This window comes from Cupressus sempervirens, chromosome 4, assembly GCF_028749045.1.
Source record: "Cupressus sempervirens isolate cs-2001-9-10 chromosome 4, ASM2874904v1, whole genome shotgun sequence".
In the NCBI taxonomy this organism is placed as follows: domain Eukaryota; kingdom Viridiplantae; phylum Streptophyta; class Pinopsida; order Cupressales; family Cupressaceae; genus Cupressus; species Cupressus sempervirens.
This window is the reverse complement of record NC_143121.1, coordinates 335071877-335086198: the sequence shown is the minus strand read 5'-3', so window position 1 is coordinate 335086198 and position 14322 is coordinate 335071877. Positions and strand designations below refer to the sequence as shown.

The window sequence follows — 14322 nt, the reverse complement described above, 5'->3', positions numbered from 1 at the left end:
GAGAAAATACACTTACATCTAAAGGTTGTAGTCAATGACTAGTGTGGGCAGGCAATGTAAGAAGATCTATGCCTAGAGATCTTGCCTCTTGAATTGTGGCAAAGGCAACATGGCTTCCACGTCCATAAAGAATGAGCAGATGCTTATTTTTGGATGAAGCACCACCTGGAACTGATCTAGCAAAATGATGCAACCAATTTAAGAACAATTCTTTTGTCATCCAAGCATGTGGTTGTGCTACCATGAAAGCTCCTGCTTCACAGTTAGCAATGTAATTTTGAAGTCTTCTTTTTGCTTTGAAAAGGTAGAAGCTTGGTATGCTTTGACCTGCTGTATTGACACAACATAGTACGGTGATCCATTCTCTACTTTTAGATAATATTTGAGGCACACTTTTACTTCCCAACTTTGCAATCACTTGCATCCCACAATTTCTACCTGCTTGCACTCCTGTTTCATCACAATTCCATATGTGAGTTGGTTCATAATGATTAGAATCATAAAATGTTGTCAAATTATTATAAAAATCTGCCACAATACTTGATCACAGCATGAATGCTCTATCCCTATCTAGACCCTTTGTAGTCCGTATTATCAAATCTGGATGGCATTTGCGGAATCTAGCCCACCATGATCTACCCGGTAAGCCATTTTTGAATGGGTTTGGCCTTGTTTGGAAAATGTAGGCCACATGTCACTTAAGATGAATTACCTCCAATCCACGACCAAGTTGAGCTAAATCTTTACACCACTCAACAACTTCTAGCTCTTCTTCCAAGGATAGAATTGTTGGTGGTCCCCTGGTTTTTCTTGCTGTGAGTCCTGATAGCCAGTAGGATAAGCTGCTAACAGGGATTCCCCACTTCTTTGCTAATCCTCTTATTGAAAAACAATTATCTTCAACATCTTCAATGACATTTTCCATATCCTCTTTTGTCCATTGATTGCCTGGGAACCTTCTCTTATTTTTTTTATGTTTAGAAGATTTAACAACTCCATATGGACTATTTGTATTGTTGGCAACGAGATTGTGATTTGTATTATTAGGAGTTAGCTTGGCTGAATTGTCCCCATCATCAGAGTCAACAACATGTAATTTAACACCTCGAGGACAACGAGATGTCAATTTTTGGGTAGTTCTTTTGCTCCTTCTCTTTCTTGTTGTCATAATGCCTAAATAGAAAACATCATATATTAACCACCATAAAACATAGTCTCTCTTAGAAATAAAAATTTCACCTATCTATCATTTTCCATCATATAATGTGCTCTTATCTTTTTAAGGATTATTGTGTTTTCTCCCATAAATGACTTCATATTGTATGTTGGTTTATTTGTTCAATATCTCTATTAGAAAAGAAATTTTTGTCACAACATTTTAACAAATAACTTCATGCCATACAATGGATTTGACAGAAATATTTGTTATATTCCATCATATAATATATGTTATATTCGTTCATATAATATTTGTTATATTCCATCATCTGTTATACTCCATCATATAATATTTGTTATATTCCATCATATGGATGAAATGCTATTATTTTTGGCAATGAATTCATACTTTACAAATAATTTGCCAAGAGGAACTAGAAGATTTACCAAACAAATAACAGCATACATCATATGGACTATGGACAATAACGTCTACAAATAACAACATATATTATATGGACTATAACATATTTATATAGTGGATAAAAAAATACATTATATGATGGACTATAACATATTTATATAATGGATTATAATAGAAATTATATAAAATAGTGTTATTTTTTGGGAGAAAATTTAATAATTCCTATAAATAACATACTATATTATCCATTGTGGAGAAGAATTGACAACATAACAGCATACATTGCTGAAAAAAGTAACAACATGCATTATATGATGGAAAATAACAGATTTATATATTGGATTACGGTAGAAAAGTATAGTGTGTTGTTATTTTTTGGAGAAAATTCAATCATTTCTATAAATAACATCATATTGTAATATATCAATGATAAATTACCTAGATAGATTGCTGGGCCCTCTAATATCTTGAGTAGAAGATGATATACATAGTCCCTCTAACTGCTCAAAGAGAAGTCATATTCTACAATGTTAGCACAAAGAATATAGAGAGTTAATGCATTCAACTTAAATCGTTCTTTTACTAATTTGCAGGGTAAAACAACATTGAATTTGAAATAGTTATTTTACTAATTTGCAGAAAATTTATAACTATACCAATTAGCACAATATATATTACTGGTAAAATACTTGGTTTATTGGGCCCTCTGATATCCTGAGCAGCAGATGTTGTATGCAGTCCCTTTGAATCCTCTGATATCCTGAGCAGCAGGTGTTGTATGCAATCCCTCTAGGTCCTCTGATATCCTGAGCAGCAGATGTTATATGCAGTCCCTTTGAATCCTCTGATATCCTGAGCAAAAAATGTTGTATGCAGTCCCTCTGAATCCTCTGATATCCTGAGCAACAAATGTTATATGCACTCCTTCTGAATGCTCACAGAGAAGTATGATATTCTACAATGTTAGCATAGAGATGTTGATAGATTATGTGCTGAGGGATAATTTTAATTCAAAGTAGTCTTTGAGCTGATAGAGAAGTATTAATAAATAGTTTTTCCCTCCAACAATTTGAATTTGAAATTGACAAAGCCTATCGTTTGTGGCTTTCCTTTCAAATCTAGGCTTGATTGATCCATGGCTTTCAACTTCTCTAATTTGATTGGTTGGCATTGATTCTGTTGTTTCCAAGAGAGGATTTTGAATTTTGAATTTTGCTGTATTCATTGTTTGATTTTCCAATAGCAGATTTTGAATTGCATTAATTGTTTGATTTGGATGAATCGGGGAGCTCAAACATATCCATGTTATTCATTGTTTGATTTTCCAACAGCAGATTTTGAAATGATGTTGCATTAATTGTTAGATTTGGATGAATTGGGGAGCTCAAATATATCCATGTTTATGATGCAAGTACTCGAGCTTGCTTGTTGAAGACTCCAATTCCACTAGTTGGGTTCAAAATCTGTCAGATATGGGCTGAGTTGTTGAAGTAATGTGTATTTATTTATGGCTGGATATGCATTGGATGTTGAACAATGGTACAACAATAGTTAATTGGGAATAAAGTTATGAGTTGATGTGTTGTCTATGAGTTTGGACAACTTTCCTTAAAAAGTGTACAATTAGAAATACAATGTTTTATATATCTTTCTTTATATTGTATAAAGAGTAAGTTGGATAATGAAAGCTAACATTTTATGTTGGTTAATATGAAACATACAATGAATGTTATTTGTCTACAAGTGATATCAGTTTTAGTGAATGAATGATATATAAAGATAAACTTGTAATGATTTAGTTTTAAATAATTATTAATAAATAAAAACATCAAAATCAGTATCTTATTCTTCAGTCAATAGGGTATATTGATACCATAACTGGCTCAGAAAATCTTAACCACCCTCACAACAATTGGTACATGTTCAACTACCGGGTCCTCTCCCCTACCTGACTCTAGCTCTGTTCTCTCAGTCTGACCTATCAGTATGTTTTCCTCAACTACCATTTCAACTAGCAGAGACTCAACTCTTGGAAAGTCTGACATGAAATTCTCACACTGAAAGCTCCTTGTCCTGTTAGACTTTCGTAATCTGTACAACGACAGGCTCCTAATTTTCACCCACCCCAAAAGTTATCTGCATTGTTTGACTGTTAAATAATCATGCTTTGCCGTACTTCTCATCGCGGGAATGCTAAAGCGATGAAAAATTACAGGCGCTTCATGTTATGGACATATTTTCTTAATTTATATGAGAATTTATTATGACCCATTTAAACTATTTCATTTTAGCTAAGAATGAAGATGCTAATTATGTTGCTTTCTCTGTTACTCCTTTTCTGTCTCTCTGGTCTGCCTCCTCACATGGCATTGCCTTCTAATTATTCTGATCAGCAGGCTCTCCTGGCTTTCAAGGCTTCTCTGCTTCTCGATCCATACAACTCTTTGCTCGACTGGTCACCCAATCATACCTTCTGCAATTGGACTGGCGTTATCTGCTCTTCTCGTCGACAGCATGTGGTTTCCTTGAATCTCACTGGTGTGACATTATATGGCCCCATCTCTCCCTTTCTGGGAAACCTTTCCTTCCTTAGAGTACTCGCTCTCAGAAATAATAGCTTCGAGGGCAATATTCCATATCAGTTTGGAAGGTTGTTTCGCGTGAGAGTCCTGCGGTTGTCTCGCAACAATTTGGAAGGTAATATTCCATCCTCTCTGGGAGGCTGTCATTCTTTACAATATCTCTTTGTCTTATAATAATTTAAGCGGAAGCATTCCCTCTGAATTAGGTCTTCTTTCAAATTTAGAAACCATGGCATTAGCAAGAAACAAATTGGCAGCTATTATCCCACCTTTTTTTCTTTTTTTTTTGATGAATAGTCCTTTTCAATTAATAAAATTTACTAAAATTACAATTCACAAAAAAGGGTCGGGGGATACAGGATCACACCGCGAATGAGTTCAATCGGCCAAAGCCGGAGCAAACAACATGGCCGCAACTAGCAACTATAAACTATTCATCAAAAAAATAATAACAATCCTCATGCTGCCAAGGCAGTACCAGTAGAGGGAGGAGGATCATCTTTATCTGGAAATCCCCACACATCAGTGGGATTGTAAGGCGGACTAGGAACAGTCCAGCCGTCAGCAGCATCTGCAGGATCTGGGGTATTTGCAGTCTCCGCATCCTTCTTGTCTGGCCACGGAGGAGAAATTGCCAAGGCTAGTCGGGGAAACTTGCTAGGGTGCGCTCGTCCAGGGGGAGGAGCCGGAGACCAGCCAGAAGCTCGCCCAGGGGGGGGAGCTGGGGACCAGCCAGCACCACCACGTGGTGGGGAAGTGGAGCGGCGCCTCCAACTGCCATGACCACCGCTGGGAGAGCGATGGCGGGGACCCTGGGAGCTCGGCGTGTGAGAATGGCGCCCAGAGGACTGGCATCTGGAACGGCGACCGCGGGATGAGGAAGCATCAGCTGAGGCCTCCGGAGGCACTCTGGCAATGGTACAAGGAGCATTGCCCCAGTGGTTTAACAATTCTTGTAAGCGGGCAACCTCCAGTGCAACTTTATTAGCTTGCACCTGTATCTGCATAATGACATTGTTACAAATGCATGCCTTTGTGTACATTGCAATGTTAACATCCAAAAAATTATGAGTGAATAAAACTGCATTCCTATCTTTCCATAGAGAAAACAAAATTTCCATCCTGAAGGTATGCCAAATCTGGGAAAACTTTCGAGGAAATCTGAGGGAATCACCCAGAAGGATCATGTGCCATGAAAAAGGTTCGGGCCTGAAAGGCTTGAAAAAATCATGGATCCAGTGCCAGTAATCCTGAGCACGTTTGCAAAACCAAAAAATATGCAAAAAGGACTCAGGTTGGCCACAAAAGGGGCATCTGGGGTCAGGAACCCCAATGTGCTTGAGCCGAGGCCCCAGGGGAAGACCTTGGAAAGCAAGGCACCAAGCAAAGTGAGCAATCTTAGGTTCTGTAATGGCACTCCAAATGGTGTCGAACCGTTTTCTCCATTGAGAAAGCGAAGAATGCAAATGCCACCGTTGATTAAGCGTGTCTACCATCGAAAGGTGGGGCGAAAGCCATCTATATCCCATATTGGGCTTATAATTGGTAAATGGAGTGGTAGGAAACCACTTCCAATCATACCACCAAGGTCGAACAGATTGAATCCCCACTTTATGAAGTAAGTGCACAGGGATGGAAGACAACAGAAGCTCATAAGTCTGACGATCGGCACGAACAAGGCGGTATTGAACTTGCATATCCTCCCAAGACCTGAAATTCATGGTGACCCTTGAAAAGATATCCTTAGTAGTGTGAATGCTTGGTTTATAGAAATGCAGAGCACTGGCACCTTGAGTCTTGGCAAGAGGAATACCCTGGAAGGCAAACAGGGGAGACCACCAAATGTTCTGCTGATTTAAGGATAGCCCATTGCGGAACTCATTACCAGCCCAATGAAGCCAAGGTTTAACAGCTTCCCAGGCTTTCCAGATGCTCTTTATAACGAAGGAGCCTTGTATGACCACTGGTTCTCGCATAGTGAGAAGAGTCTAAAAACCAATTCCCTTCTAGGCCGATTTGTTAGCAGGAAGCCTGAAGAGATGCAATGTCTGACAAGAATTTTCCAGGCTTCATCTCTAGAAATAGCTGTGATAATCCATTTAGCATAGAGGGCAAGGCCCTGCTTTCGAGTGGAAAGCAGGCCGAGACCCCCAGATTCCCTCGGGAGACAACAAAAATCCCAAGCAACTCTATGAAAACCATGATGGTCAGAACCAGAGGCCCAAAGAAAATCTCTGAGCAAACGTTCTAATTTGAGGTATGAAGCTTTGGAGGGAGCCCAACAAGAAGAATAAAACACATGGGTGGCAGCCAAAATCTTAAAACAAATCTGGAATTTACCAGCAAGAGAAAGCGGCTTAGTGATCCAATAATCAAGCTTTTTGGTAATCTTTGTAAGCATAGCATTCCAAAGTTCCACAGGGGAAGCCTGGAAAGCAAAGGGAATGCCAAGAAAGCGGAAAATTTCTCATGAGTAACCCATTTCCATTGGAATTGGCTGAGCCAAGGTGGAGCTGGCAAAATAGATTGTCGGTAACAGAGCATTTTATGCCATTGAATGGCAGATCCAGAGGCTTGACAAAAAGTGTCAAGACAATCTAACGCATTTTTGATGTTTTCTTCATCCTCAAGAAGAGTGAGAAAAGAATCATCAGCAAAATGACCATTGACTAACTGGGAGGAAGAATCAGGCAAGGCAATGCCATGGACCAGCCCATAAGACACAGAATGAGCAAGTAAATAACCAAAGCCTTCGGCAGCAAGGACATAAAGCGCAGGAGCTAACGGACAACCTTGTCTGATGGAACGAAAAAGTCCAAAAGCTTCAGATTGCGAATTATTGATGGTGATGCAAGCATTAATGTCACCAAAGAGCATCTCCACAGATTGAAGGAAACTGGGACCAAAACCCAGAGACTGAAGCATAGCCAAAATGAAAGGCCATTCAATACGATCATAGGCTTTAGCAAAATCTATCTTTAAAATGATAGCCTGCTACTTGGACTTACGGGCCCATTCCATACCTTCCCAGACAACAATGATGTTGTCAAGAATATACCTGGATTTGATGAAGCCAGTTTGTTCAGGCCACACAATTAGAGGAAGCATATGGTGGATTTTGAGAGAGAGCGTCTTAGCAATGATCTTATAAGACACATTGAGGAGGGTGATGGGCCTCCAGTTGTAGATGTCCTCAGGATCGCCAGCTTTAGGTATGAACTTAATATTGCCTTTATTTATGATCATTCCTAAGCTTTTAGAATGGTATGCTTCAAGATAGACTTTGTGCAGATCAGGACCAATTTGCTCCCAAAGATGTTTGTAAAATTCACAGGGAAATCCATCACACCCAGGGGATTTGTCATCCGCCATGGAGTAAGCTGCCTCTTTAAGGTCTCGGAGGGAAAGAAGTTGCTCACAGAAAGCGCGTTGCTCAACCGCGAGGTGGTTTGGAGTAACAGAAATACACTTTCTGAGAGCTTCCTCCTGAGCAACCGAATGGCCCTGCAAAGCAAAAACGTTCTCATAGTGAAGAACAAAAGCTTGCAGGATGTCTGGCAGATTGGAAAGAACCTCAGTTCCCTGTTTTATCTTTTTAATCCCAATATTGGTATGACAAGCTCGTAGAGCCTAAAAGAACTCCTTCGAGGCTTTGTCACCAACCTCCAACCAGTGGAGACGGGCTTTGATTTGAGCTCCTTGGGTAGCATAGTTATCAGCAATTTGCTTTTCATGGCGAAGCTTGGCAAGCTGAAGTTGCAGATCCACATCAAAAGGGTTGAAGGTGAGCGCTTCAGAGGCTTTTTTGAGGGCAAGGGTGTTGGCATGTCCTCTTTAAATATTCTTGATTTTCCCGACAATAGACTCCAAGGTGGAATTCCTGCTGAGTTGGGTACGCTTACTCAGCTAAACTGGCTTGGTCTTGGCAACAACAACTTGATAGGATCGATCCCCAATGCCCTGTCGAATTGCACTCATATCCAACTATTACGGCTAGCTTTAAACCACTTAAATGGTCCAATTCCATGGGAGTTTGGAAGGTTGTCACAGTTAGAAGAATTGTACTTGGGGGCTAACGAATTTACTGGAGAAATACCCAGCTCATTGAGTAATTGTACTCATCTGCAAGAGCTGGCTCTGTGACAAAACCAAGTGGCACTGTGCCCCTGGAATTAGGGAAATGCAGTAGCTGAGAAAGCTATTTTTGGAGCATAACCATCTTGTGAGCAGAAGCAATGGTTTGTCCATTCTAACAGTCTTAACAAATTGCACCAGCTTGGAACTTCTTGATTTGGGAGTTAATTGTCTCACTAGCATCTTGCTCTCTTCAATTGGCTCCATTTAGGATCGATCCCCAATGCCCTGTTGAATTGCACTCATATCCAACTATTGCAGCTAGCTTTAAACCACTTAAATGGTCCAATTCCATGGGAGTTTGGAATGTTGTCAAAGTTAGAAGAATTGTACTTGGGGGCTAACGAATTTACTGGAGAAATACCCAGCTCATTGAGTAATTGTACTCATCTGCAAGAGCTGGCTTTGTGACAAAACCGAGTGGCACTGTGCCCATGGAATTAGCTAAATGCAGCAGCTGAGAAAGTTATTTTTGGAGCATAACCATTTTGTGAGTGGAAGCAAAGGTTTGTCCATTCTAACAGTCTTAACAAATTGCACCAGCTCGGAACTTCTTGATTTGGGAGTTAATTGTCTCACTGGCATCTTGCTCTCTTCAATTGGCTCCATTTCAAATTCACTCACATATTTAGCACTGAATAAAATTCAAATAGGGGGAAGCATACCAGAGGAGATTGGTAATCTCAAAAACTTGACAAAATATTATTAGGTGAAAACCGATTCAATGGAACCATCCCATCTGCATTTTTTAGACTTCCAAATCTTGAAAGATTATCTCTAAGCAGAAATAACTTAGTGGGAAGAATTCTAGGAAGTTTTGGCCAATCAAAAAGGCTTGGACTGTTGGATCTTAGTGAGAACATGCTTTTAGGGCAAATTCCAGATAGTCTTGGTAACCTTCCACAACTAAGAGACATTTATCTTCATCACAATTAACTGTCAAGAAAAATACTTGCTAGTTTAGGGAGGTGTAAGACTTTGGAAACAATGGATTTGGTACACAACAAACTAACAGGAAATATACCTCCTGAAGTTGCAGGTCTTCAGAATCTCCAGTTCTATTTTAATGTTATTGTTGCAAGGTTCTATTTTGGAAATGAGCAAAATTGTTATGGTTTTAGCTATAGATGTTTCCTGGAACAATTTCTCTGGTGGTGTTCTGAGTGCATTGGAGAGTTGCAAGGTATTGGAATATCTAAATCTTTCTTGGAATGCATTTGAGGGGTGAATCCCTCCATCACTGGCAAATCTGTAAAATCTAAAGTACATGGATCTTTCTTGCGATAATTTGTTAGGTATGATACCAGTGGCCTTCAAAATTATGAAAATGCTCTGACATCTCAATCTATTTTCAAACAGGTTGACTGGGGAGGTCCCAAAAGGAGGAGCTTTTCAACGCTTGATACCTCAGAAATTATGGGAAATCTTGGCCTCTGTGGTGGATGGTTAAACTTATCGCCATGTTATTCCAATCACAAACAACCATCAGTCCTCAAAAGGGTGATTATTCCTGTTGTAATACGCATTGCAATTTTAATAATGTCTCTTTTATTGTTTGCATTTTCTTATAGATCATGCAAAGATTCCAATATCTCTACTCTCAAAGTATGGCCTCCAAAAATTTCATATATAGAACTTATAGATGCAACTGGTGGGTTCAATGATGAAAATCTTTTAGGAACTGGCAGTTTTGGGTCGGTTTATAAAGGGATTCTAAAGAATAGTACAAATATTGCTGTTAAAGTTCTCAAGTTGCAAAATGAATGTGGTCAACGAAGTTTCACTACAGAATGCAATGCATTAAAGAGAGTTAGACATCGCAATGTAATTAAAATTATTTCAGTGTACTCTAACCTTGATTTTAAAGCTTTAATTCTTCCATTCATCTCAAATGGAAGTTTAGAGAGATGGTTGTATCCCTTGGAAGTGGGTAGATGCAGACTATATTTGAGTGATCGAATAAGGATAGCAATGGAGATAGCACAAGGAATGGCATATCTTCACCATTATTGCTTTGCTCAAGTGATTCACCATGACCTGAAGCCTAGCAATGTCCTCTTAGGAGATGATATGACTTCATATATAGCAGATTTTGGCCTTTCCAGTCTTATTTTTGACGATTCTGTGGATTCTTTGACTTCTACAGATGCACTAAAAGGATCTACTGGATACATCGCACCGGGTGCAAATTCCTTATTATTGAACTATGTATTTTACTATATTTTTTAGATCTTATAAACTATTGGATGTCTCAAATGACTTGGGACTAATTTATCATTGTTAATTTGTTATTATAGAGTATGGAATAAGTGGAAATCTTACTAAGAAGGGAGATGTATACGGTTATGGAATTTTAATTTTAGAGTTGTTGACAAGGAAGAAGCCAACAGATGATATGTTCATTGAAGGAATGAATCTACAAAAGTGGATAGAAATGCATTTTCCTAATAGAATTTCAGATGTGGTGGATAAATGTCTTCTTATAGATGCTCATGAATCTGAGACGTCAATGGTAATTGAATGCCTTACTCAACTTATACAAGTAGGACTATTTTGCACAAGGGAGTCAAATCAAGAGTGACCGAATGACTGAGGTAGCTGACAGATTAAATACAATTAGAGGTAGATTTCTTGGTACGCCTATCATTCCTCAATTATGTAGTGCCTCTCCCATTTGACTTTTGTAAGTCGTCCTGATGGATGCAACCTTGCTGATCTTTTGTTGTGATGGATCATGATTGTGACCCTGAGTGGTCTACACCGTTGAGGTGTTTGGATTTATGTTTCTTTATCAGTTGTGTTGATTATGCTTTTGACTGATCTTTGAGATTATGATGTGATTTTTGGTTCACTGAGGTTTGTGCCAGTGGTTACCAGGATCGATGTGGTATCATGAAGTTGTTCCGTGATTACCCTCTGATGTTTGTAGAGATTGCACTATGTTCTTTTACCATGCTACACTGGACTAGGTTCCTGTAGCAGTGGTTAGTCATGTTTATGACTGTGTTTGCTTATGTGTTTTAATGCCTTTTTAATGCAGAGTAATCAATCATTATTAAATGCTTAAGTAATTAGAATGGATTGTTCTTGTTGGATTATTTGGTTATGTGCTGCAGACATTTACCTTGTTTTATTTTGATCTGAGAGATATCTGTTCTTATGTGATGTTTTACATTTGAGATGACCTGAGGGTCAAATGTTACTCTTTGATTCCAGTATCATAGATATTAGACTACTATGTTGTTTAGTTAATCATATTGCATGATGATGCCATTTTAAGATGACAGTGTGTTTTATGATGATATCTATTATCTGGTATTTGGACATACCTCTGATTATGTTATGTGATGGATTTAATGCTATGGTTATTTACTTCATTCTTGCGTTTTTATGCTTTATGCGAACGTGCGTGATGTAAATATATTATTTTAATATAATTAAATAAATGGTTAAATTAGGCGATTTAATGCATTTATTACTTCGGCTATGTTATTATATGCAATTGCACTTGATCGTGTTGTTTAGTGTGCAGGATTTATATCTTTGGCAGTGGCACGTGGAGTTAGTGATTTAGCCTTTCATATTTTACCAATGTCGTCCTTGTATGGTCGACGTATCCTTTATTAAAATGTTTAATTTAAACCTTTCAGTGATTATTAAATTCGAACTCATTTACATTATGTGATTAGACCAGTAAGCATGTCTGTGCATTTAGAGTTTCGCTTTGTCGCGAAAGTTGTTAAGGAGATTTATGTGTTTTGGGTTTTCAGGCTTTTTAATTGATTTATTTTAATTTCTGGCAGCTTTGCCATAGATGAATTCCTATTTATAGGAATAGCCTGTTTTCTTTTGGGTCGATTCGGGGTTTAACTAGATTGGCTGGTTAAATGCCCTAATCGATTATTCACCCGAAAAGTGAATAAATATCCAAAGAGGAATTTAATTCCTCACTTCTCACTTTCAAATTGGAAAGTTAGAGAGTAAAACCCAAAATCCTCTTCATGAGGATTTACTATTTTATTCGTTGTGGGAGCTACGGGCGTGGGATCATCACGAGGTTGAGCTCGTTGGATCTAGCTCGGAAAAACTTTGGATTGCCGCAATTTTCAGCTACTTCTGCGGGATATTTATTTTATGGTTCAGATTCCCGTTTTGCCCTTTTGGCTGTGAGGTAGGGCTTTCCCGTTTTATTGTTTCTGCTCCTATTTTTGGTAGCCGTTTGTTTGGAGGCTGAGAACTAGTGTTCCCCTCCGTTTCTGTACGTTAGTTCTACCCGGTTGGGCGGGTATGAACATTGGCCTATTTTTTGGGATGAGGGTTTGGGATTTTACGCCGTTATGCTGGCCGTTTTTGCATACGGTGTCCGATTCCATTTATTTTTGAATTTTTGGAGTTTTTGAACCCAAAGGCCAAATGGGTTTTAATTTTGAAAGTTTTCCAAAATTTGAGATTTTCACCTCGTTTTACATCCTGCCCTATTTTTTCGGATTTTCTTGGCACATTGTGGTTCGTGGACCTGGATGATCCGTTTGGATATCAGTCAGACCACTATTGCACTTTTATGTTGCATTGGGATGCGTGTTGCATCCATACTCCCGACGTTGTGATCGGTTGAGTGATTTTCTTCTTGTTATGGTTTTGTTGGACCTTTGCTTTTGTTTCGTGAATGCTAGGATTTGTGTAGAATCCATACTCTCGGATTGAGGCCGATTGAGTGAGTTCACGATGTTTGGTCTTGTTACATCATTGGGATTCATGTAGAATTTATACTCTCAGATTGCGGCCAGTTGAGTGGTTTTATTATGTATGGTTTTATCAGCTTTGGGATTCGTGTAGAATCTATCCTTCCCGTGTTGCTTTCAATTGGGTGTTTTCTTTGCATTATGTTCTCATTCCTGTCCTTGTGTTATGATCTTCGTGATGGTGGTGCGCCACACACGAGTACGTGCGCGTACATTTGTTGGGTGACTTGCGAGGCCCGATCTTCCGTGGATTTGCCGAAAGTTATGATCATTGGGGTTGGGATGGGAGTATGCATGCCCATGGGCACTTGTTGTAGGATGAGCATGGGTAGGGTAGGGTAGCATCTGGAGGGGGCTTCTATCTCGCAGCTCGGCGTTCATGGCGCCGAAGGTTGATGGAGAATAAGAAGTTTTAAGCAAGTGATAACTAAATAAAATGTGTGATTGTTAATAAAACTTAAGATAAGTAAAATGTGTGAGCACCCGATTAAGTTCGAAGACACAATGTGTGAGCACCCGTTTAAGTTTGAGGACACATGATCCAAGCTTGGGCTTTTTGATGCCAAGCGACTCTCCACGATGTTAGCCCCTACATAGTAGCCTATTGAGTGTCTAACCAGGACCTTTACTCCTTGCATTGTCTTAGGTTCTTAGTTCAGCCATCATACTGTTTGGCGTGAGTGTTAGCCTTGGATGTTGTGCTTTATGTGTGTTTATGGTTGGATCATTATCTCCATCAGCACGGCGGGTGTGGACCTACGGGTGCCACGTGGTTGGAAGGCATAGCTACCTTTACCACTGCTAGGGATCGGTGTACAGAGACGATCTTTTGTCCTAGTGCGACCGTTGTTGGATGTCTTCACTTGGTACTTCGAGTTCTGGAGTATGCTTTCATTGGGATGCTTGTATATCATGTTTAGATGATGTTATTTTATTTGGCGCATTCCCTTATTATGATGTTTAGCATATGATTAGATGCTTTGAATTATTGTATTAGCATATCTGTTGCTTATTGTTGTTTAGCATGTGATAGGTGATGTTATCTACTGTAGGATTATCTTATGCTTTTCTACTAGCATGTTAGATTTCCTTATGCTTATATTGTTGCATGTTTTTAGTAGTGACGTCCCTATTCCGACAGTACCGACGACCTGGTTGGTGGCTTGGGATGTTACACGCGGGGGATGGCTAGGATCCACGATGGTCTTATGATGCTATTGACGGTTGGGAGGAACCGCGTACTTAGTTTGGTTGTTTTGTTCCTGAGATGTATTTATGTACA

General features: G+C 39.2%; 1 long non-coding RNA gene and 1 pseudogene across 2 annotated transcripts in view; one reads left to right on the top strand and one right to left on the bottom strand.

Moving 5' to 3' along the window:
* LOC149561389 (uncharacterized) overlaps positions 1 to 14322 on the bottom strand; it is a 43636-nt gene that overhangs the window by 21756 nt on the left and 7558 nt on the right. The window lies entirely within an intron of this gene.
* On the top strand, positions 3880 to 10879 carry LOC149561390 (uncharacterized; annotated as a pseudogene).